This window comes from Nicotiana tabacum, chromosome 8 (assembly GCF_000715075.1).
Source record: "Nicotiana tabacum cultivar K326 chromosome 8, ASM71507v2, whole genome shotgun sequence".
In the NCBI taxonomy this organism is placed as follows: domain Eukaryota; kingdom Viridiplantae; phylum Streptophyta; class Magnoliopsida; order Solanales; family Solanaceae; genus Nicotiana; species Nicotiana tabacum.
Window position 1 is genome coordinate 123,404,548 of NC_134087.1, and position 14,201 is coordinate 123,418,748.

Genomic DNA, 14,201 nt, shown 5'->3' on the forward strand with positions numbered 1-14,201 from the left:
GAATGGTGGTTGTCCTTTAGCCCAAGCCTGATACATTTCAGCCATTTGTTGTTTTAATTTGTACATCTCTTCTTTTATGGCGTTAACGTCCAACTCTTCTCCTTCAATGACACTGGTGTCTACATCTGGGATAGACATGATTATTTCTCCTTTGGATCTAGTTTGGTAGGGGTGGGTTGCCAGTATGCTTAGGTGTACTAACTGCTTGAATTCTGAATAACAACAACCAAACTTGTTAGTGATCAGAGTTTTAACAAATAAACAACCACACATAGGGATGCAATGCACCTAGGCAATTAGTCATTTCTACCATGCATTTGCTCGGTTGCTTGTGTTATCCCAACTTTTCCTGACCTTTCCCTTTTATTGTCACTCACGCCTATCTTTTATTTCCCTCCCATTTTTTCATTTTATTCCTTTCTTTTGGTTGTGGTCGAATCTTATGAAGATTGCCTACGTATCATGACCCTGCATGAATCAGACCGAGCGTAGTTCTGGTGGAAACAATTATTATTATCTCTATTTATTTTAACAAACAAAACAATACAATGACAGAAATGACATTACATTTGGACAACACTTTAAGAAAATGGTTTAAAAGACTCGACATGGACTCAAACTAAAACATGACTATTATATGAAAAGTTCCAACAACTATGACTACGCTTCACTCCACAATCTTTTGCTTTCAATCACTGGAACATCTGCTCACGGTGGGGCTTGACCCGACTGTCCTCCTAGTGTACGGTACATCCTCTCTAACTCCATTGCAAGATGACGGGCAAAAATAGGTGCATGCTCTAAAAACCTTTCATAATCCATCCCTTGGCAGTTTACATAACTTTGAGAGGTGTAAACAGCCAAATCATGGATTTGTGCTCTGAAGTCCTGGAGATTTTGGTCTTGATTTTGTAACTGTTGTTGGCGAGTGGTGGCTATATCTCTTATGTGGACCTCGCGATCTAAAGTCAACCCCAATTGAGCCCGAAGTCTGGCCTGATCGAGTCTTGCTTGTGCTCTCTCCCTGTCAATATCTGTATGCTGATATTCTCTATTGTACCTTCTCATTTCTTCCAACTGTGCATGGAGTTGAACTTCTGAATTATGACGACCCGAACCGTCGTCTCATGAGTTACTGTCTCGTTCATCCCATTTTCTGCTTCCTCATGTTTCATTATCAGTATTGGGTGCATTAGAATTTATTTGGAGCGATTTTGATAAGAAATGAGACATTTAGTCTCTTTTAAGAAGGTTTAAGTTGGAAAAGTCAACCGGATGTTGACTTATGAGTTAGAGGGCCCGGATATGAATTTCGACAGTTTGGTTAGTTCCGGGAGGTAATTTGTGACTTAGGAGCAGGACCGAAAGTAATTTTGGAGGTCCGGTGTTGAATTAGGCTTGAATTGGCGAAGTTAGTATTTTGGCGAATTCTGGTTGATAGGTGAGATTTTGATCCGGGTGTCGGAATGAAATTCCGAGAGTTGTTGTAGCTTCATTGTGTCATTTGGGATATATGTGCAAAATTTCAGGTCATTCGGACATCTTTTGGTCGGGTTTTTGATCGAATATGTGTTTTAGAAGTTTTAAAAGAACTTAGGCATGAATTCGATATAATTTGATGATTTTGGCATTAGTTGAGGTGTTTTGACTATTGGAGCAAGTTTGGATAATGTTTTAAGACATGTTGGTGCTTTTGGTTGAGGTCTCGGGGGCCTCGGGTGTATTTCGGAAGGTTAACAGATCGATTTAGGCACGAAAAACAATAAAGTTGATGCATTTTTTTACAGCACTGTGAACAGTAGTTATGAACAATACCGATGAACAGTACCCATGAACATTGCCCCGTAACAGTATCCGTGAACAATGCCATGAATAGTACTCCGTAACAGTATCCGTGAATAGTGCCGTGAACAGTACCCCCGTAACAATATCTGTGAATAGTGCCGTGAACAGTACTCCGTAACAGTATCCGTGAACAGTACCCGTAACAGTATCCGTGAACAGTAACACGAGGTGAACAGTAATTCCGAAAAATTCTGGGCAGAATGTTTACATTTCATTCGCGAAAAACACCCCATTTCTCCACCATTTTTAGTCATTTTGAGAGCTTTTGGACGGGGATTGAAGGGAGTTTCAACTAAGATCGATTGGAGGTAAGTTTTATGAGTTAAATACATGATTTTATTGAAGAATCATCCTAGGAATCCATTAAAACATAGCCAAATTATAAGAAATTAGGGCTTGAGATTGAAATTCTAAATTTGGGATTTGAGGGGTCAAATGGACTCCGATTCTTGTGAATTTAGTATGTATAGACTCGTGGCGAGATAAGGAACATTTAGATGTAAAAATTTCTAGATTTCAAGACGTGGGCCCGGGGCTCAGATTTTGCAAATTTCGTGATTTTTGATATTTTTCGAGTCTTTTCGATTGGGTTATATTCCCTTAGCCTATTGTGATGTATTAGTTGTGGTTTTGACCAGATTCGACGTGCGAGGAGGTCGATACGAAAGGAAAGGGCATCGCGGAGTAGTATTTGGCCAACTAGAGGTGAGTAATAGATGTAAATGATGTCCTGAGGGTTTGAAACCCCGGAATTTCATATCGTAACGCTATATTGAGGTGACTTACATGCCAGATAACGGGCGTGGGATAGAGCACCATTGGGGATTGTGACTTGGTTCGTCCCGAGAGATATTTTACTACATTTTTGGTTGAGACGTATACTTTATTATTGTGAATTGGGCTTGTTGCCATGCTTGGGGCCTTGTGCCGACCTGTAGAACCCTTAGGGGATTTTTGACTGGTTTTCCTCACTTATTTTGTTAAAGAATTTATATCCTCAGTCATGTTTCCTATTATAGGCTTCTTGCCAACTATTTGAATCCTTCAGGGATTGATATCACTGCTTTCGCATATTTTACATATCATTTGACCTCAGTCCAAGGTTTTAAATACTGTTTTGCAAACTCAGCCATCTTTCTAAGATTTGAAAACTTAAATGATATTTCGGGCTGAGAACTACTGTTTTACAAATGCCCAAGGGGCTTATGATGATTTTTGGACTGAGCATGGATGGGGCTACGCGCCGCAGCAGTGTTATATTGATATTGAGGCCGAGAGCCTGGTTGATTACATTGATATTGAGGCTGAGAGCCTGGTTGATTACATTGATATTGAGGCTGAGAGCCTGGGTGATTATACTGAGATTGATATGAGGCCGAGGGCCTAGATTTGATGCCACGAGATGACTTGATATTGCGCTTGGGCTGTAGGAGCCCCTCTGGAGTCTGTACACACCCCCAGTGAGCGCCGTCGACGATAAATAAATATAGATGGCTCGGGATGAACGCCTCAGTGGGTACCAGAGGGTACCGTCATATGCATTGCATTGCACTCATGCATTTATTCTTTATCTGCATTATCTGCCATAATAATTATGTGCTCTTATTTCATTGACTGGTTGCTTTATACTGTTCTGAGCCTGAGGGGCTGATACTGTTCTGAGATACTGAGCCCGAGGGGCAGATTTCTACTTATTATTTTGATACTGAGCCCGAGGGGCAGATTTCTAATTATTATTTTGATACTGAGCCCGAGGGGCAGATTTCTACTTATTATTTTGATACTGAGCTCGAGGGGCAGATTTCTAGTTATTATTTTGATACTGAGCCCGAGGGGCAGATTTCTACTTGTTGTTTTGATATTGAGCCCGAGGGGCAGATTTCTACTCGTCATTTTACTGCCAAATTACCTGTTTTACTGGTTTAAAAGAAATTTCACATGATGTTTCACTGAATTGTTATTTTAAATGATTTCACTGCTTCTGTATAGAATGTTGTGTGCCTTAACGTGTTTTCTTACCTTCAGTCATTATTTATATTTATTACTCACTGGGTCGGAGTACTCACATTACTCCCTGCACCATGTGTGCAGGTACAGGTATTCCTGAGGCATAGAGCGAGTTTTCTGCTGTTCAGTTTTCATCGGAGTTATCGAGGTAGCTGCATGGCGTTCGCAGACCCGTTTTCTCCCTTATCTTCTGTTATTTATGATATCTTTAGACTTTGTTCCTAATTCCATACTTTGTAGAATTTTAGTAAACTCTGTAGTAGCTCATGACTTGTGACACCCCGGTTAGGGCTGAGTTGGGTTAGATTTCCGTATTTTATCTATACTTTCCGTTATTGGATATTATTAAACCATGTTTATACTATAATTGTGTTAATTAATTGTCTTAAAAGGATGAATTGGGTTGAATGGCTGACCTTGTCTTCATGAGAGGCGTCATCACGATCAGGTTCGGGAATTGGGTCGTGACATGAATGTATCCAATGGTCCTTCTCTCTCTAGAATTGAGCCATTTCTTCTTCAAATCTCATTACTTGGCGTTCCTCACTAGATTTGGCCTCCTCATTTAACTGTATGCTTTTTTTCTTAGCTTTGTCTAACGTCTTTTCAGTCTTTGTCAAGATGGAGTCATAATCTTGCATTTTTTCCATTAGATTGGAAATGATTCTCTGATCTTTTCGACTTCTTACTGGCGCTTCGGAGGCTTTCTTCATCTGTTGAAGCTGAGCATGGAGAGTTTTATTCTCGCAAATCAGAATCTTCTTTTCGCCTTCTGCTTCTTGTGCTTGTAAGTCTTTCTCAAAATTGAGGTTCCTCAGGCTTTTTTCTAAGGCATGAATAGTCGCTTTGTACCCCTTTTCTTTTTCACCCCAAGCCAACCGTTCTTGGATTTTGTCATCAAAGACTTGGATATGCGGTCTTTTTATGGGCCTTCTGGGATCGGGTTCTGGCTCATTATCTACACGAGATCTTTTCTCAAACCACCTAGCATAACCTGGATCTACCTCACCTTTTGTAGAATCTAGAACTTGGGTATCATCTTTCAAGTATCGACAACCATTCCAAATCCGTTGGATTAAAGCCTCAGGGAGTGTGGCTTTGGGGTGTAGCTCAATCACTTGCACACTCAAATCTTCATCATCAGGCACTACTTGGTATCTCCCTAGCTGTCTTAGAACTCTCTGTGGCGCATACGGCTGGACACTTCTTAAACCCAACAACAGCAAATAACTCTTTAAGGTTGACATGTGTATCACCTCTTTTACCGGGAGCCATCCCAAAGTCCACTCAATTTGACTTGCCATTAAAGATCTTAAATGGGATATCCAGGCTTCCACCCCTTCTGGAGATTTATAATCTTTTATTCTTTCTTCATAACTCTCGATAAAATTGTCTTTGCTTGGACCATACTGCATGAACTTGGGGTGATGTTGGAGATGTTCAGTCAACCACATTTGCAACAAAATATTGCAGACTTACACAAAGTCAACGCCCGATAAATGTCTGAGAGAATGATCGGGGCAAGAGTGTGATGTTCCTTGGTAGTGAGAACTTGTACGACTCTAGCTATGCGCATATCAATCGTCCGCTCTTTGTTTGGGAAGACCATGATTCCCAGAAAAGCCACTATGAAAGCGAAACGACGGTGAATCTGCCAGGTGTCCTTGTTTTGTTTGTTAGTAAGGCCTTTTTCATGAATTTCAAACCCATCCGGCTTTCTGAACCTTGAATATAGGAAGTTGAAAGAACAACACCCTTTGACAACATTGCTTTTTCTGATTTGATTACTGATATCCAGAAGACCAAAGAATCGGTGTACAGAGGGAGCTTTTGGGAATATAAGATTCTGGTTTCTCAAATCTCCGTCAAAACTGGAACATCCAGCTATTTCTTCTAAAGTGGGAGTAAGCTCGAAATCAGAGAAGCGAAAGACATTGTGAACAGGGTCCCAAAAAGTCACTAGTGCTGTAATCAAATCATCACGTGGTTTAACTTTCATAATATCTGTGAGAGCTCCCAAATACCTAATGACCCATTCCTGACCATCTCCTCCTAATTCATACCACCACATCTGGAGTCGAAATAGAAACTCATCTACATCTGTGTATGGTGGGTTCTGAATGGTGCTCATTTTATACCTGTGAGTGATTTTAATTTTAAAAACAAAAATCAAGACTCATTTTGACTTTAAAAAAAATTAAAAAAAATCATCACTATAAAAAAAATTCATAAAAATATCCGGCTTTGTCAATACGGCCTTTCAGCACTTCGATGAAGAAGATTTAAAGGTTGTATTTGCTAACCGACTTGAAGTTTTGGGAAAAAAAATGACCAAAGGCGGCTGTTCTTGCAAAAACGGCCTTCCGGCGCCCTTTTGGGGACATTCGGCATATTTTGGACAAGAATGGCATCGCCTTACTTATGACAAAACGACGATATTTATGTATCCACATCTTTTGTGATTATTATTTTTATTTATTTCTTTTCCCCTCTTATTTTCAAAAATAGCTGGGCCCGATGTAGGTTGCCTACGTATCTCACATCTGGTGAGAATCAAACTTACGTAGTTCGTAAAAAGACCACTCTTAAAAGAAACACATTTTTTTAAAAAAAAATCGCCAGAATTTCAATATTATTTTGGAAATTGTTTTTTTTTTCAAAAACAGACAATTTTCTCTCTCGGTTCTCACATTGATTTTCCTTCTCTAACTTTCCCCATATAAGCCGGTCAACATGCAAATCCGAAACAAATGAATGCACAAATAGCAAGTAAGATGCATCAGGATGGTCTTTTTGTTTCCGGTACACCTGTCCTAGACAGACCCAGCCCCTGTATTGAGTCTCCAAAGTCAAATGCACATGATGCAATCAAACGTTCCTACTAGGGATCCGACATGAAGTTGAGTTATTCTAAGTGTAAAACCTGGGGTACATTGTTCTAAACCCGACTTACCCAAGCGGACAGCTTGAGCCGAAGTAGGGGCAACGTACCGGGAGCACAAAAGTCTACCTGGCCTAGTTACTTGACCCAACCTCATTCTATTTGGTATGACTTCTAACAGAAAAGTGGGCCACGCGCACGTGTGCACCATAAATTCATAAAACTCAGAAAGAAGAAGGGTTTCGTAGCAGTTTATATATACAGTTAAGATAATATTAAAGCGGTAAAAAGCAACGTTTAGTACATTAGGCCCAAACATGTAAAAAGCAGATAATAAACAAAGCCAAATATAACAATTTATCCAAGCTCAAATTCTTGAACCCTGAACCAGAGATTCTGGGTTCATTCCCCAGCAGAGTCGCCAGAGTTGTCACACCTCCTTTTTACACACCCGAGGGGTATATGGGGAGGTTTTCCAATTTAAATGACATTATTCGAAATGAGATTATTTTATTTAATTCAGAGTCGCCACTTGGAATATTTTAATTGGTGTCCCAAGTCACCAGTTCAAATCCCGAATCGAGGAAACAATTGACTCTGTTTAATAGTCCGCAAACTAGAAATTCGGGTAAAGAATTCTGTTAACCCAGGAGAAGGTGTTAGGCATTTCCGAGTTCCGTGGTTCTAGCACGGTCGCTCAACTTTTATTATTGGCCTAATTATCTGATTTTCAAATATTTTTCAAACTATTAAATTGCTTTTTAAATCGCTTAATTTATTCATAAATAAAAAATTGAGTTACGCGTACGTATACTCTTTCCCTTTGGCGTGTCAAAAATCATGTCACGCGAACGTGTCCACAATTAATAATGTTTTGTTCATTTATTTAAGAAAAATTTGATTGAGGTTGCGCAAACGCATCCCTCGAGTCTTTTTAGAGTTAAATTTGCAATTATGTTACACGAACGTATACATAATCACAATGCTAATCTAGATCGAGCCTAAAGCAAACTACAAATATTATAATTCTCCTTCTAAATTTCGGGCAATGTGAAATAAAAGGGGCGAAAAAAAATCATATAATAATATCATACGCGGATGGAACATTACTAAGGATGTAATTCTTTTCCTTATCGAAGTTGATGGTATATTTTTTTAGGCTTCTTTTAGTATTAGTAACTCCATTAGCTGAATTTCTATATTTATTTCATACCCGAACCAGCAATCCCTAGATTCCTTTATATATATATATATAATATTATTTTTTATTTTTAAAAAAAAATCACTTGCTACCATGAAAATCTTCAATATTTGACATATAAAGGAAGAGTCATTGAGTTTGTGAATAAACCTGGAATTCTTGTTGATAAAAATACAAAACAATACAAAGTAGACCATTCAAATCAAAAATATCAAACCATATGTTTCAACCAAAATACTTTCGCAAAAAAAAAAAAATCTTCAACCTTCATCAACTAGTGATAAAATTTAGATGCATTTGGCGTGGAATAAAAGTAGACATATATCATCTTTAATAAACTTAGACCAATTTCATATCCCACAACTCGTTTCGTCCTAAAGCTAATTTGAGATTGTTTGTTGCGAGCATACAAATATGAGCTGAAAAAAAAACTAATAGTTGACTAATGAAGATGAATAAGATAAATGATTAAGGGCTAATCTCAATTAAACAAATAACAACAAATTCTCATTTAGATACATGAGAAGGGCAGTCAAGTAGCTTAATGCAAATACCAAATCATGGTTATTACTATAAATTTCAAATAAAACAAGAGGTGTTGTAGTACTTCCCCATTCTTGAACTACACAATGAGCTCCTTTCTTTTAAACTACTAAACTCAAATAACTTGAATCTTCCCATGGATACTTTATGCATAAGCACACTTAAAAATAGTAGGCTTTTAATTAATTATAATTTCCGATGACATATGACGCATTACTACTTAATAAACATTTGATCTACCAAGGCTATAAGAATAAAGAAGCACTCAGTTCTTAGTAAATTATTCAAGACACATACTGCCAATTGGACATTTCACCCTTGGATTTTACTTAATACATCACGAACAAACCAAACAAATGCCTTGAGATCCAAATGTACTAAACAGGCCATCTATTCTTACCCCCTCTTTTTTTTAAAAAAACAATATCCAAGATTCCATCTTTACTAACAAAATTCCATATACACTGCACTTTTAAGGAAAAACTTTCAATTACTATAACTTTAATGAACATCCACAACCTTCAGTAATGATAATGATCAAGACGAAACCGCATGGTAAAGTTCTGCTAAACAATTCATACATCCAAGTTTATTATGCATAATTTAAATTACAGAGTACGAGCGAACAATTCCCAATCTATCACAATCCTAAATTAAACGCACTAATAGAAACTTATACATTTCGAGCTAAACCTGACTAACTAATACAGTACATCACATTTAACAAACAAAATTGAAACGATATTACACAAGTCGTCCTAAACTGAGTTTATGCTTTAAGACAACTTCTCATTTTTATTCTGCAAATCCATTACATAAACCAACTAAGGTTCAAGAATATGTACCTGATGATAGCACAGAAAATACCAAAGAAAATGAAGGCTCAGCAGTTAGCAGAAACAAGAAAAACATCCCAGTTTTGACAAAAAGAAATTAGATTGTTTCAAAATGTCAAAAAACCTCCAGATTCAAAGGAAGATCAATGGAACAGTAGTTCCTTTGTAGTATATTGTATTTTCTGGGAATTTTTAACTCTCTCAAAATCTCTTCAGTATTTTTTTTAGTATTTTTCAGAAAATGTTCTTCTTCATTTCCAGTATTTTCAGAATCTCTCTTGTTTTTGAACTCAATGTATGTGTCTCTCTGAATGTCCTCCTTCTGTGATTTTCAGCCCCCTTAAATGGACATTTAGTTAGTGCATTTTCCACTACAACTTATCTTCTCCATATTTTAAACCCAAATCAAATAAGAAAAACTCAAAATATTTTGGTCCCCTCCTTTTTCCCCGAAAATCCTCCTTATCTCTCAAAGTGTTGTTCCCCACTTTCTCTTTTTCTATTCTTTTTTTTTTCCGCATCTATATCATGTGTGTATATATCTTGCACAAAAAGCAAAAGATATGAAGAATTGTGTGAACCACATGTGCTTGTACTATTGTCCATTTATGTGCACTATATTTTTAATTAAATATGTATGTTTGGAATGTGTGGACCCCTCTAGATTGTTGTTGGAATATTTCCACAAACACACGAAGATAACTTGGAAAGGAACACTTTGAAATTTCATTTCCTAGCATTTCTGCTTTGTGCTTCGTTACTCTTTTTTCAATTTTCATTGTTTTTCTTATTTTGTTTTGTCTCTTTTTTTATTTTATTTATTTTTTGGTTAAAGATAGACCAACATACTAATTATTTAAATAGTAAGAAATAATTAAAAATGAAAATAAAATAGCCATAAAGAATTTTAAAAACTACTCAATACTTATTAAAGGCTTTCAATTTTAAACTAAACTAAGTATATATATATATATATATTTGAAATCCTTCTTTTAATCTTTTTGGAAATTAAAATGCAAAGACTATTTTTATATTTTCAATTTTATGAAAGGAAAGAAAACATTAAAAGCTTGATATTAAAACCCAATTAGCTAAAATAATATTAATTAACTTTAAATAATAATTATCATAAATAATTAAATACTAAATTAAAAGAAAAATCACACAATTTGACTAAAAATACAAAAATATGTTATTTTTTGTGAATTTTCATTTTTGTAAAACAAAAATTTACTTAATTAATCTAAAAATGTAAAACTAAATTCTAAATGCAGATGCTATATTTTTGTATTTTCAATGCATTAATAAAATTAAATATGCACAAAATATGCAAACACTCAAGCAAATTGCACAGTAATTCCTAATAAAAAAATCTAATTTTGGAAATTCTTTTTGGAGTAATTCATGTGAGGCAAAAATCACGTGCTCACACCATCATGACAAGCTTCTTATCCACGTTAGTTGCGTCAGTCATTAAGGCGTTGACTTTCGTTGAAACTGGAGAATCCACCAAATCCTCAAATTCCCCAAGGTTGGAGGCTGTTTGAGAAAATTCATCAAACAACAAGAATGGGGTGTTGCCCCCAAAGATTGCGGTTGCAAACGTCATGTGAGATCTGCTCTTCTTTGCCACCTCCAAGGAGGCAAAGTATTCGGTTCTATCTAAGCCACTAGCCTTGAACTTGCTTCGAGTGATTGGGCCAACATGACTGAGCTCAGCAGATACAACAACAATAGCATCTTTGCATGAAACATCACACTTGCGGAAGGCCATTGTAGCAGTAGATTTGAAGTTTGTAGTTTTCAACTTGCAAGAAGGAGAGATGGAGAGCAGAATTGGTCCCACTGGGCGTGCCAAAATTTGTTCGCAATAAATTTTTGTAGTATGAAAAACAAACTGCAACAAAAATTATATAAAGAAAAAGGGATTTTATTGAAAAATATTCATGAGTACAATTCTATGTATCCCTTGATTCTCCTCTCTAAAATTCTCCGTGATTTGAGAGCTTGAGAAACGTCTTTCTCGAATGTAGGATGATGCAGACCTCCTTGTGATGTATTTAATTGCCAAGAACGTCGAGCAGTACTTTGTTGTTTCGGTTTGATCTCCGGGAAGAACTCTGTTGACCACTCCTTTATAGAAGAACTTTGCACTTGATGATTGATCTCTCTGTTTGCGGATGCCTTCACCAATTGCGGAATGCTCTCCTCCAACTCTGAATGTCCTCTAGAGAGTTATGTAACCCCTCTATTTATAATGGTAGAGGATGGACAGTCCAGCTACATATGAACTCTCTTGCTTGATTCTGATTGGTTCATGTGAGTTATCAAACTTATCACATAAGCTGTGTGATAAGCTTGCTTGTGATTGGCCAAGACATGTCATTTTAGACACTTGGCAACTCTTGATTGGTCACTGTTTCAGACTGGGATTGCCACATCATTTCACACGTGACATCATCTTGTTGGCTTTGAGTTGACTGGACATGTCATGTCACTTGACACATGGCATGAGCTTGGGTCTTAAGATGAAATGGACCTTGGGCTTGAAATTGATAAAACGGGCTAATTTAATTTGTAAATTTCAAATTAATTATTTAACCCAATTGAATTTAATTCAAATTTTGTATGAATTAGACCCAATAAATTTTATATGTCTACAACATGGTTATTACTTTATCATATAGTGTAGTGCAAACCTTTATTTTGATAAGTCGAGTAGGGAATCATTTTTTTTCCCTCAAGCAAGGAATTGGCTACGCATCATCTTCTTCATCAATCAAAAATATGATGACCCGGTAAACCTGCTGTGCGGAGGGACAAAAGAATTGAATGTTAAACATGCAGCATCTACATATCAGATTGTGTGTGCAGCAGAAAAATAAATAAAAACGTTGTGTGTGCATGTGCGTTAGGAATATGGCTACCCTTTAATACAATATAATGTTAAATATAAATATAATATAAAGTAAGGAGTAAAGTGAAAATAGTCGTTCTGTTATGAAACTATTATATTGTGGATGCCCATTTATTACTCCTCTATAGATAATCTTTTGGAAGAAGATTATCCATTTAGTATTTTGTTAAAGTTTATCTATAAGCAGCTGATGCAGGCAGGTTGCAAGCAACTCAATGAAATGATTTGCAGCAGCTTCTTATTAAGCAGGCAGGTTGCAAGCAGCTCATGCAGACAGCTGACAAGCAGCTGAAGAAAAGTCTCGCAGCTGCTTCCTGAAAATCCTCGTAGCTGCTTCATTTCTTCTATAAATAGAAGAGTTTTCAGTTCATTATGTACATCAGTTTGAATTCGAATAATATATCAGTTTCTCTCTATACTTGTCTTTACTTTATAGTCTTTATTTTATAACACGTTATCAGCACGAGACTCTGTCATTTTGAGCACTTACTTCGAATTTGATTTTCCTATCTCAGGTGAATGGTAGAGCTTTAAAATTAAGTAAGTTCTAACCAACTGAGGTGTTGAGATGCTGGCAGTAACGTCCCTCCCAGTTGAAGATATGTGTTCCAACTAAAGTCACGCTCTTGGTTACGATGATTTCATGAGCATCATCATCTACCATGTATAAAACACAAGCACCACTTTAAAAGCATTTCATGCTTATCAGGTAAGGTTTTTACCTTATATTGAAGTCCTATAACTTGATTATAAAGGCGAGCAAAGACAATAAGTTTGCTTGCAACTCTGGTAGAGTACCAAATTTTGGTAACCACCAGAAGTGGTATATGCATATGACCACCAGAAGTGATAATTTAGGCTTTCTATGGTTACAATTGAAGATAAATTAGAGAAAATTTCTCTACATTACTTGCATGCCTCGATTTGCTCCTGAAGTAGCAATATCTTAAAAGAGGTTATAAGCCGTCACACAATTTGGTATGATTAATTCACATTTAAATAATTATGTTTCGTTCCCTGAAGAATGAGAACTTTTGATATATATTAATCCATTCCCCGAAATGAATGTGACAATATTAATAAAGCTCGTAAATATGAACGCGCTTTTGATGTGAATATATTACAATTCACCTTCACAAGAGGTAATATGTTTGAGGGAATATATACTCAATATTTCGTATTTTAAATTTGCTCCTGAAGAAGTAACACAATTGAAATTTTCTCGTGAAGCAGGAAAATATTATGAAACTGTGTCTTTCTGTGCTTAAACAAAATAATAAGCTATTCAAAGTTATTTTTGAAGCACATTTTCATTCCCTGGAGTGAATGAAGAAATACAACAACTCACCTCCTGAAGAGGCAGAATAACAAAGGATATAAATCTTGTTTTTGTGGCATAAAGATCATTGTTGCACGTACCCGTTGTACGTAAAATATCTTGGAATATTTATTAAATATCATTCCAAGGCAAAAGCATTCTTGTAGAATATTTTCTACTACAACCACATTAATATGTTATGGTTAGTTATCGAGTTCCCCGAAGGAAATAACAACTTGTGTATCTTTCCCTGAAGGTTGTAATGACTATGTGGTTACGCTTTGATATAAAAATATTCAGATATTAATGGCATTTCTACCTGAAGGAGACATTTGTCAAAAGGTTGGTGGATACCAAAAGTGTCTGAGCAATATTTGATAATACAAAATGTATCAACAACTCCTGAAGAGCTAATTGTTTGTCTAGAAGACACATGACACCAGTAGTGTCCGATAAATATTAGATTGTGGATAATAAATGAAGTCTCTCGAAAAGCTTATATACAGATATGTCATTCATATTATATGACTATGGTCAAAATATATGTTGTAGTAAACCTGAAGTTTACTAATATAAATGACAATCATATTGAGACTACAAATGATTGGAAGATTGAAAATCTGCATGTTTCCACAATCATAGGGGGTAAAATA